The following is a 12,463-nucleotide window of genomic DNA, read 5'->3' as shown; positions in this document are numbered from 1 at the left end:
TATTTTTACTGGGGAGGAAGGAAGTTGAGTCGGAGGCATGGCCATAGAGGCAGCCTCGGAGGGGATCATCCACTAGTTGTGTTAAATTAGTGCGGGGGGGGGGGGGGGGGGGCGGCAGCACGGGAAAGGCTCGGCGGAGTTTTATTACTTATATACCTTAACTAATAGTATATATTTTATATGCGGCCCGAGAGAATTTCTGTACACTCAATGTGGCCCAGAGAAGCCAAAAGGTTGGACACCCATGCTCTATATGTAGGAAAAAAGGACATACATTTTATATGGGTACAGCGCGGCACGACAGCTCAATTGTCCGCTAAAGTAACGCAATGCCAAAAAGAAAAAAAAAATAGCCTGGTCCTGAAGGGGGGTAAATCTTCCAGAGGGCGGGATGGAGTTCAGGGGATAGAATATACAGAGGGAAAGTCAAATCTTAATCTTTCTCTCTCGTGTTTAGTGATACTCAATGAGAATGTCCTCTTCTTGTCTGTAACCAGCGTTCTGTCTTCTCTTCCAGGGGAAGGGTGTTAAAGAGAGCGGCCAGTGGCCACCACCTACTGCGCCAGGAGGGAGTTTCTTCTGCTGAGAGGTAAGGGGGGGGGGCGGGGGGGTGTATGAGGTTCAATTTTTCATTATATCCTGAAACAGTAACCGTAAGCCAGGGCTTGACAAATTTGCCTGAAATCTAGGAGCCAGCTAAAAAAGTTAGGAGCCAGTTTTTTTTTTTTTTTAAACTAACAACCAAGCTTTATTTAATAAAATGGATACTAAATTTACACAAATACGACTAGAACCCCACTCTCCTCTATAGCGCAATTGGATGGAAACAGACTGTCTGTCTCTTTCCATCCGATGCTATCTGATCCGGTCCACGGGATGGATAGAAAATGGAACCACCATCCATCTGTTTTTGGAGGACAGGATCAGATGGCGGCAGATTACCGCTCCATAGAGGAGAATGAAGGGTCCGATCAGGTCTGCCTGAGAAACTGACAGGCGGACCCGATCAGACAGCCCGTATGAAAGGGGCCTTCGGCTGTGGCACGGCGAGAAAAAAAAAAAAGATTATATATATATATATATATATATATATATATATATATATATTTTTTTTTTTTTTTAATAATAATTGAAAAAAAAATGAAATGTTTTTTTTTTTTTTTTTTTTTTAATAATTTAAAAAAAAAAAAAAAAAAAAAAGAAAAAATTATTTTTTATTTTTATTAAATTTAAAAAATTAATAATAATAACCACACTCCCTGTCCACTTACCTTTAAGCAAAGGAAACTGGACAGAGAGATGAAGCCTGCAAAAACTTCCCATCTCCTTCCAAAGAGCAGATGAGAGGGAAGGCATTGAGAACATGCATTACTCCCGGCCACCACAAGAGGGCGCCAGTTCCCCTAGCCTCTCATCTCACAGAAGAAGGCCGAAAAGCCGGGGCCTCAATTTATGGACGGCGTTGAAGTCCGTGCACTCGGGAAAGAAGGTGGGGGTGCAAAAGGGACAGGACACCTCCTGCTGGGCACCCCAGGCGCCAGGTCGCTAATTCTAGTCGCAAATGCGACCTGGCGCCCGGGGATTGTCGAGGCCTGCCGTAAGCTAATATTATAAAGCTGAATTAAACCAGCAGATTGAATGTTCACCCAAAATCTACTTTCCAGGCATGTCTCCGGTGAGAACTCGGTTGTCAGCTCCTCAGTCCTGGTGTCATGGCTGATCATATGTGCAATACCATGGCACCTTGAGACCCTAAAAGAAGGCAGAGTGGCATCTTCCTTGGATGTATAGAATAGAAGGGTTTATAAAAGGGATCGAATCACGAAATGTGCAGATTTGTTGTGTTATGTTAATCATCCTGAAACGTTAATTGTTTATAAACAATACCCTGAAAAATTTACCTTTTTTGCCTTGAATTCTTCCTGAAAATGGCAGCCATGCCTTCAGTCTCATAGCTGTATGAAAATATTATATGACAGCGCTACCAGGAAACGTCATAAGTAATCAACCACCTAAGCCCCAGCCCTATTTCGGACACTTTTTGTTCACAAGTTAAAATCAGTATTTTTTCCTAGAAAACTACTTAGAACCCCCAAACATTATATATATTTTTTTTAGCAAAGACTCTGGAGAATAAAATGTCGGTCATTGCAAAATTTTTTGTCACGTGGTATTTGCGCAGCGGTCTTTAAAACGCCATTTTTTTGGAAAAAATTTGAAAAATCACATTTCACTGCATTTAAAAAATACTAAACAGTAAAGTTAGCCCATTTTTTTTTGTATATTGTGAAAGATGATGTCACGCCGAGTAAATAGATACCAAACATGTTACGGTTTAAAATTGCGCCCCCCCCCCGTGGGATGGCGACAAACTACGGTCAATAGAGATCTCAATCTGCGACGCTTTAAATTTATTTAACGGTTACCAGTTTAGAGTTAGAGTGTAGCTCTTTTTTTTAAATTATTGCCCACGGTCTGGCGATCGCGGCGATACCTCACATGTGTGGTTTGAACAGCGATTTCATTTGCGGCTCGACTTGCGTATACGTTTTTTTTTGTGCGCGAGCTAACGGTGACGGGGGCGGCTACATTTTTTTTTTTTCCTATTTATTTTTTCTTTTGAACTTTATTACAGGTTTTTAAAAAAAAAAAAAAAATCTGATCACTTTTATTGCTGTCACAAGCAATGTAAACATCCCTTGTGACACCAATATGTAGTGACAGGTACTCTTTATGGAGGGATCGAGGGTCTAAAAGACCCCAAACCCCTCCACTTCCCTGTATGCAAAACGCCGAAAACGGCATTTTTGCATACAGCCGTTTTTCAAATCTGCCGCCTTTTGCAGCACAGTAACCCGGATGTGACGTCATGGACGCCGCCTCCGGGTTACGTCATCGGAGACCTGATTGATGCCGTTTCCGGCATTCATCGGGACTCCATCCAGCCGGCGGACGGTGGGACGGGAGCCCCAAGCAAAGCCGCGGAAGGCGGCGGGAGGGGGGGGGGCGTCCCCTCCCGCCCCCCCGGGTAACGATCGAGCGGCTCCCGAGCCGCATCGATCGTTACCGACGGAAAGCCGACCGTCGGCTTCATACAACGGTACCGGGATGATGCCTCTAGCTAGAGGCATCATCCCGGTATAACCACTCAAAGTCAGCCGACGTAGATTTACGTGGCTGGTCGTTAAGTGGTTAAATGTAATCCTCGAATAGTGATCAATATAAAGTGCACTTGATAATAAATATGACAATAAAAATTAATCTGTATCACAATATAAAGTGCAATAAACAGAATACTAAGTGTTAAAGTGATTCAGTGCAAAGTCCAAAATTATAAGTCCATTTAGTGCATTCAAATGCGGTGCTGGACAAAAGGTGCTCAAGGTGCTCCACACTGAGGTACAAAGTGCTCCAAACGGCCCCTTTTGGGGATCCACTCACCAGATGTTCTAGGTAATCAAGCCTTAACAACCATGGACTCTCCAACACAGCCCTGTGGATGGATGGATCTGTATGTCACCAGACGAGCCTCCAACCTTTACTAATGGTCCCCCTCAGTTATATATTCAAAAGGAAGGGAAGGAGTAGGGCTGGGCGATAAATCGATTTATCGATTTTTTTAGTTTGGAACGATTTTTTTTTTTTAAACTCAAGTTTTTTTCTACAATACTTTTTTTCTGCCTCGGACCACCGCCGCGCCTGGATGTGACGTCAGCTGCGGGGCGGGCGGTGCGTCTGTACAGGCCGCGGGCTTTCAGCGTGCTGTGCGGATCCCGGAAGCGCTCGGCTCATTGGTTGGCGTGAAGTGACATGTAGCTGAGAGGCGAGGAACATGTGGGTTGCGATGTCTGTTGTACTGCGCATGCGCTACTCCTGGTGAACCGGTATCGCGACGGTTCAGGATGACGGCGGTCCTCAGTGGTCGTTGGATATGGAATCCATCAGACTGGAAATCCAGAGACAAGACCCCACCGTGATCTCTGTGATGGTGGCCCTTGTGGTTGTGCTGGTCAGCCTGGGTGAGTTCTATACAGGAGTGTCAGAAAACATGTGTTAGTGTACCAAGAGGGGAATGTATGGGAGGGACAGGGAGCATCGTGACGATACAATTACCTCATATATGTACTAATAGGCTGTTATTCCTTTCTTTATTTTATTTTACATATTTTAATTACTTTTTTTTTTTTTTTATTTAACTTTATTACTATGACAAGGGAAGAAACACATCCCTTAGGATAGCTTGGGCAATGACAGGTACTCTTTATTGAGACATCAGACCCCTAACATCTCCCCTGCAATCCATCTGGTGAAACACTGATCGTGTTTGTAGCAGCCAGGAAATGATGGCACCAAAATCAGAAGTGATGAAATCCTTGTCACTGCCAGCCTCTCACCATAGAGGAGATCAGGGTACGGATGTTCCGTCATCTTCTCTATGTGCAACTGATCCAAACAGAGTCAGACACACATATACAGCGCTTCTCCTTCTCCTCAGTCCTCCCTCCAGACTCTGCAGTCATTTTTTAAGTGCATTGGCAAAAAAAATCGAAAATCGAATCAAAACTCGAATTTTTCTTTAAAAATCGAAGATTTTTTTTTTAGGCAAAATCGCCCAGCCCTAGGAAGGAGCCAAACATAGTGAAGCCCATAGCAACTTTTATTAAATGTAATAAATAAAAAACTACTCACAAGCGTAAATAAGATAGACAGCGTTATAGAAACCACATGAGACATAGCATGCGTCCACTTCCGGGATGTGGACGCATGCTACGTCTCATGTGGTTTCTATAACGCTGTCTATCTTATTTACGCTTGTGAGTAGTTTTTTATTTATTACAAAAGCTGGGCTTTTTTTCTTAGTTTGTCAGTAAATTTTGTAAATAAGTAATTTTTTCTTCTTCACTAATGTGCGCTGATGAGGTGGCTCTGGTGTGCGCTGATGAGGCGGCTTTGATGTGGCGGTGCTAATGTGACGCTGCTGATGTGGCGGCGGCTCTGGTGGGCAATTATTGGTGTCACTGGATCAGTGCCCTGGTTACCTGTACAGTCTCTCCTGTGTGAGACGAGGGGGTCCAAAAAATGTCACTTCCGTGTTTGTGACCGGCTGGTCCAGGGGCTGCAGTTTATCTGTGATGCCTCTTTGACTGCGGCTCCCCTAGTGGCTCGGCTCTGTTTCGGCAGTGGTCCTTCGGTGTGTCTTTTGGCTCAAATGCTGCTCTGGGGACCAGACTTCTGAAAAGGCCTTGACTGATCTTCCCTTTCAAGGAGATCGCTTGTGTGGAGCTACCCTGGATGACGTCTAAAAGGTCTCACAGTGAGGAAGAGTACCTTTCTTCCGCAGGCTTCTAAGGGCAAGGAACCTCGTCATAGAAGGGGGCCTTCCTTCTCGGCTTATAAGAAGTTTTTTCGCCACTCAGGGTCGACTGACAAGGGCTCCCTCGCATGTATTGGGGGTGGGGGGGGAACGTCTTCACTGGTTTCACTGGTGGACTTCCCTGGTACAAGACAAGTGGGTCCACAAAGTCATTCATTCTGGCTACAAGATCGAGTTTTGCTCTTGTTCTCCGGCAAGATTCTTTCCTTCCAACTTGCACCTGTCCCCGGACCTCTTACAGGGTCTGTTTGGGGCGGTACAAGACCTGTTCCTTCAAGAGGTGATTGTCCCGGTTCTGACTTCGGAACATTTTTCGATGTTTTTACTCAAACCTTTTTACAGTTCCCAGGAAGGAAGGCAAAATGTGTCCAATCCTGGACCTCAAGGTGCTGAACTGTTAAGTGCGAGTGCAGAATTTCAGAATGGAGTCCATTCGCACGGTGATGGCATCCCTGCGTCAGGGGGAATTTCCTTGCCTCTATCGACACATTCTAATATGTGCCAATCACCAGCGCTTCCTCCGCTTTGCTGTGGGAGAGGAGCATTATCCGTTTGTGGCGTTACCCTTTGGGTCTCGCCTCTGTTCCTTGGGTCTTCACAAAAGTGTTAGCCCCGGTGCTAGCTTTGTTACGCCAACGGGGGGGATCACGGTACTGGGCTACTTGGACGATCTCCTTCTGCTCTGGTGGAAAACCTGGAGATCACAATAAGAACTCTGCGGGAGTTCGGCTGGATTTTGAATTTTCAAAAGTTGGACTATCTGGGCCTGACTTTGGACTCGGCCTTAGCCAGAGTGCTCCTTCCTCTGGACCAACTCCAGAAATTGCAGGCTGCAATTCGTCTCCTGCTGTCCAACAGATGGTCATCCCTCCAGACTTGCATGCGTAGGACCAAGGGAGAGTGGTCCCTTCATCTCGAGGTGTTTCATCAGTTGTGTCTCTGGGGGGGGGGGGGGGCACTCCCGAGGTGGATCTGCTGGTGTCTTGGCTCAACAGAAAAGTGCAGAGATTTGTGGCTCGGTCAAGGGATCCTCTGGCAGACGCCACAGACTCGCTGGTGACACTGTGGGGTCAGTATCAACTGCTTTTTGCCTTTCCTCCTCTCAAGCTTCTGCCAAGACTTATACGCAGAATCGAGGCAGAAGGGATTCTGGTCATCTTAGTGGCTCCGGACTGTCCTCGCCGGGCTTGGTACGCCGATCTGGTGCGGCTGGTCACGGATGTTCCTTGCAAGCTTCCTTTTTAGGGAGGATCTGCTGTCCCGAAGACCGATCTTCCATTCCGCTTTTACAGTCGCTGGATTTGACGGTGGCATTATAACCCAACAGTTATGGAGATCAGAAGCTGTGTCCGTCAATGAACATTAAAGAAATGGATTTTACGATAGGTCAAAAATCCAATTTTTTGGTGTTTATAGTAATGGTGGCGATTTTAACGTGCTAAACTTTAAAAAAATGGTTAGTATGCACCCTGCTGGTACGGGTGTGAAAGTGTACAGTAAGGTAAAGAAGAGAAGTACCGACATCCTTCTACTGCCTGGACGTTGGTCAGGCATGACGCTGCGGTTGAGAGGCATTTGGTTTCGGCGTTTCACAAGTAACAAGAAAATCTCCTCCTTTCATTTCCCGACTTCTCAGCATAATCTCTCATCCGCCTTCTCACAGGTCGCCTGTTTGTTAAACTGTTTACTGCTGAGGCAGCCGAGAGTCGCTGCTTCTGGCGTCATTTTTATCCCTAATTGACTCGATTATAAAGCATTCCAATTAAACCGTGTAACCTTTTAAGACGCCATCATGACGTCCGATTTAAATAGCGCTCGGGCCTATCTGCAGGTAGCGTTTTATCTCGATAGGACAGCCAGGTGCCCCCTGTGCCCTATTGTACCAGAGGAGATTTAAAGGAGAACAGAATGTCTTGTCTGAACCCCGGCATGTGCGGCGGCGTCGCCTTTTTGTGCTGTTAACGGCTCAGCCAATGAGAAACCCGGCAGAATATTACACCATGATTGCATTTCAAATGCATTATCTAAATGAATGTGGAGCATTTTAATTTTCAGCCGGAAACAAACTGCTAGTGATTTTCTATAATACAGAAAATCAAAGCTCTTAATATATCCCGTTCTTTCATGTTTTATTAACCTGTTCGGAATCTGTGGCAGAAAATTATTTTATACCTCCCACAGTAGGAATTAGTGCCAGCAAAAATGTGAGTTTAACAGAGCTTGTCGTCTACTAGGACCCCCAGGTCCTTTTCCATCTTCGATTCCCCCAAACAGGGCCGTCTTTAATATCGATTTAACCCTGGGCAAACATTTTCTTGAGCCCTCCCAGATTCCACTTATCAAATATTTGCGGGCAGTGCGGGCTCAAGGGGCAGCTGCTTTGGGCCCCACAACAATAACTGGGCCTGGGGCAGCTTCCCCTTTTGCCCTGCATTAGACAGCTCTGCCCCAAAGGCTCTCCCCCTAGTGAGTAACTTGTGTTCCTTTTTCTGGCAACCAAATGCATTACCTTACATTTTTCAAAATCAAACCTCATTTGCCATGTAGATGCCCACCCCATTATTTTGTTCAGGTCATCTTGTAAGGTTTCCTACGTAGAAGTTATTGCCCTGCTAAATTTAGTATCGGCCGCAAATACGGAGATGGAGCTGTTTATCCCATCCTCTAGGTTGTTTATGAATAAATTAAATAGGATTGGTCCCAGGACAGATCGTTGAGGGACCCCACTTTCCACACCAGACTATTCCGAGTACTCCCCATTTATCACCACCCTTTGGACTCGCCCCTGAAGCCAGCTTTTAATCCAGGTACTCACTCTGTGGTCCATACCTACGTAGCTTAGTAAACGTTTGTGAAGCCATGCTGATTTCTACTAATGATACCGTTTTCATTACTAAAATATTGTATATAGTCCCTTATTATCCCCTCCAATATCTTATAGACTATTGATAGGTTAACCAGCCTGTAGTTCCCAGGGATATTTCTCAGCCCTTTTTTAAATATTGGTACCACGTTGGCTTTTTTTTAAATCAGCTGGTATCATTCCCGTCAGTAGACTATCCAAAATAAGGAACAATGGTCTGGTTATCACCTGGAGTTCTTTTAGGACACTTGGGTGTAAGCCATCTGGTCCTTTTTTTTTTTTTTTTTTTTTTTTTTTTTTTTACTTCCGCTATGTGCCTTTCGTGTTCTATTTTAGCTGCCTTGATTGCGCTCTTACATTGCCTATTGCATTCTTTGTAATGTTGGAATGCTGCCAATGACCTCTCAGCCTTGTATTTTTTTGAAGGACTTTTTTTTGTTTTTATATGCATTTTTACGTTGAGTTTAGCCACCCAGGGCTTTTATTGGCTCTTTTAACCACTTAAACCCCGGAAGATTTTATCCCCTTCCTGACCAGGGCCTATTTTGCGATTCGGCACTGCGTGAGTTTAACGGATAATTGCGCAGTCGTGCGACGCTGTACCTAAACGAATTTGACGTCCTTTTTTTCCCACAAACAGAGCTTTCTTTTGGTGATATTTGATCACCTGTGCGATTTTTTTTTTTGATCATGCGCTATAAACAAAAAAAGAGCGTCAATTTTGCAAAAATAACAATATTTTTCACATTTTTTATATGAAATCCCCCCCCCCCCCCCAAAAAATGAAAAAATCTAATTTTTTTAACATTTTCAGCCAATTTGTTTTATGCTACATATGTTTGGTAAAAAAAAATTGTAAAAAGCGTATTTGATTGGTTTGCGCAAAAGTTATCGCGTTTCACTAACAAAGGGAAAGATTTTTGTCATTTTTGTTTTTTTTTAACGCGTAATGGCGGCGATCTGCGATTTTTTTACATCAGCCGCCTGCCTTTCTCCCTCTCCACCGACGATCGCGAGTGACCGGTGGATGATCGGGCCCGCCGGTCACACACGCGGGGGGGGGGGGGGGGGGGGTCCGTGACCGCGCGGGAGCGCGCCTCTGGCTGCGCGCTCTCGCTCCCGAGACCCTCACAGGCTAGCGACGTAGTACTACGTCGCTTTGCCTGTGAGGGGCTGACCGCCGCAGTAAATAGTCGTGCGGCGGTCGGCAAGCGGTTAAACGTATTCCCCGTTGGAATGCACTGGCCAATACCTTTATTTAGTATGTTCCCATTTCTCCTCTGTGTTCTTTGTTCCTAGGATTTTCCTAGGTCTAACAAAGAGCGCGGTTTAGGGAAGTTGGCTCTTTTGAAATTCAGTGTCCTTGTAATTGACCTATGGTCACTGTTTCCTAAGTTGCCCCGTATTTCTACATCCGTGATCACATTTTTTCTTGTCGGTGCCTTCACCATCTGACCCATCAAATTGTCCTGCAAAACATTTAGGAACTGCCGAGCCTTGGCTGAATGCGCGATTCCTTCTGCCCAGTCTATATCCGGATAATTAAAATCCCCCATTATAATTGCATTTCCCGGGGGGCGTGGCCGGAACTCGGATGTGAAAGCAGCGCGGCTCCGGAGCTCTGTCCTATCTGCCCTGATCCTTCCGTGATCCTGCTGGAACCCGACATCCTACTCACCTGATTCCGACGTCTCCTGTCTCCTGATATTCCGGTGCACCCGCGGCGATGGTCAAAATCGGTCCTCCCGGTCCAGAGGCACTCGGTATCCGCCCGCCGGACCTCACGCTGCCACGATCCCAAGATGGCGCCGGCCCGGCGCGTGCTGCGGGCCCTTCCTCCCAGATCGCTCGCTCCTCGGCTGTGCGGATGGCATCGGCCTCTGTGGAGGGGGAAGCGGTCTCTCCTGGATCGTCTCGGCTGGCGGTGACTGTAAGTGATGCCCTCTCTCCTCCCCTGGGCTCCCCCGTACCCTCGGAGCCTGCTCTGTCTGTGGATAGGCCCGAACCTACCCTGTCTGCCATAATGGACGCTATCCAGCACTGTCAGACCTCGCTTGCCTCACAGATTGAGTCTGTACAGATGGACATGTCGTTTCTCAAACAGGATGTGCACAACCTTCGCCACAGGGTGGGCAACGCGGAGCAACGTATTAGTGACATGGAAGATGCCCACCGCCCCATGCAGTCCACTGTGTCAGAGTTACAGAGGGGTCATGTCGCTACTACAGACAAGCTAACGGACATGGAGGACCGCCTCAGGCGCAATAATTTGCGTTTTTTGGGCTTTCCGGAGGGATCAGAGGGTAAAAATCCTGAATCATTCATGGAACATTGGCTTATCGATACTTTTGGGAAGGAAGTTTTCTCCCCCTTGTTTGCCATTGAAAGGGCGCACAGAGTGCCATTGCGCCCCTTGCCGCCCGGGGCCCCACCCCGTCCTCTTCTCATCAAGCTCCTGCACTTCCGTGATAGGGAGGCTGTGCTCCGGGCCTCTAGGGACAAGGGCCGAATCCTGTATAATAACCACGCTGTATCTATCTTCCCGGACTTCTCTGCTGCGACCCAGAAACAGCGGGCCTCCTTTATGGCAGTTAAGAGGAGACTGCGGGATTTACAATTGCCGTATAGTATCCTGTACCCGGCTCGTTTGAGGGTCATCTATCAAGGTAAAGCCCACTTTTTTCAGGATCCTCAGGACGCTGCGCAGTGGGTGGATTCCTTGGGACGCCGCTCCCCTCCCTCCCAGGATCATAGGTCTCCTCGTCGGTGATCGCTGGCCTGTGTCTTGCAACTGCTGCTAGGTTTCCCTTTCTTCCTCCTGGATGTCGTCGGGATGCACCTTTATATTCTATGATCCTCCTTACAACTCTTTTTTGTGATTGTCGGGTGTCCTCCTGAATGGGGGGACCCTCCTTGTTCCTCTGGAAGGGCATTTTTGGGGATGGTTGCTCCCCTTCACCCCCTTTTTTCCCCTTTTTTTTTGCTACCATTCCTGTCTGCTTCAGGACGAGCAGATCCACGTTTCCCTGAACTACACTGTTTTCTGGTTATGGGATTTCAAGCTCTCAACTGTTGGGGACTGAGGGCCGGGTGGGTTAGGGTGGGATGGGTGTTGGGTTACTACTGTTTTTGTGTTTATCTGGGATTGTGGGGGTCTCTCCCCCCTTTTTTTGATTTGCATTTACTCCGTCATGTCTTCTTGGACTCTTATCAGGGATTTTTTTTACGCCTAGGTGCTACGATTTTCATTTCTGCCTTGCTGTACTTGATAATATTTTGGTTCTTGTCTGTGCCTTCTCCTCCTATGCATATTGCCTGCCAGTGGTTTTGCCTGCCATATTGTGAGGTCTTGGTGCTCGGGGGGGGGGCCTCCCCCTTTTTTGGGACCCCCCCGGTCACCAACGCTGATTTTTAACATATCACTATGTCTACTCTCCGTTTAGTCTCTTGGAACGTCAGGGGGCTAAATTCTAAAGTCAAGCGTTCCCTGGTTTTCGAATATTTAAAACGTCATAACCCACACATTGTTTTATTGCAGGAAACCCATCTCCAGGGGTCCAGGGTGATGGCCCTAAAGAGGGCGCATGTGGCGTACGCGCTACACTCTACGTATTCCTCGTATGCTCGCGGTACTTCGATACTAATTGCAAAATCAGCCCCTGTCACCATCAAGCGTTTGAAGACTGACCCTTCGGGGTGTTTTATTATTCTTGTCTTCGAATTTCTGGGTAAGCCCTATACCCTGGTTAACGTTTATGTCCCTCCGCCGTTTACTAGACAGTTTTTTGACCGTATGCTGGGTCTGGTCTTGGAAATGGCTGAGGGTCCCCTTATTATGGCGGGTGACTTTAATACGGTCCTCGATGCTGCTCTGGACAGGTCTGGAGCTGTCTCCTCCGCACCAACTCCTTTATGCTCCTACTTGGACAAATTGGATCTCCTGGACGCCTGGAGATGGAAACATGGGGGGATTACTGAGTATTCCTGTTATTCCAGCTCCCATAATACATTGTCCCGCATTGATCTCTGCCTGCTCCCTCGGGAACTGCTAAGTCTTCTTTCGGGTGTCAGGTATCTGCCCCGCGCAGTATCGGATCACTCCCCTTTACTGGTGGATCTCGCATTGGGGTCCCCCCCTAATTATAAACTCTGGAGGCTCAGCCCCCTGTGGCTGGCGGACCAGGCAGTGACTGACCAGGGGTCGGCGGAGATGAACTCATATTGGG

At 47.0% G+C, this 12,463-nt stretch overlaps 1 protein-coding gene across 1 annotated transcript in view; it reads left to right on the top strand.

The window, feature by feature from the left end:
• The first annotated feature begins 523 nt into the window (after positions 1-523).
• Positions 524-12,463, top strand: part of TSNARE1 (t-SNARE domain containing 1) — a 382,306-nt gene continuing 370,366 nt past the window's right edge. Inside the window, exon 1 of the mRNA XM_082257510.1 lies at positions 524-589. The gene's annotated coding sequence lies outside the window, so the exon portion shown is untranslated. The remainder of the gene's footprint in view (positions 590-12,463) is intronic.

The sequence above is a fragment of the Pelophylax lessonae genome (genome assembly GCF_965119305.1).
Source record: "Pelophylax lessonae genome assembly, chromosome: 5".
Taxonomy (NCBI): domain Eukaryota; kingdom Metazoa; phylum Chordata; class Amphibia; order Anura; family Ranidae; genus Pelophylax; species Pelophylax lessonae.
The sequence above is the reverse complement of the archived record's forward strand: the minus strand, read 5'-3'. Positions and strand labels throughout refer to the sequence as shown.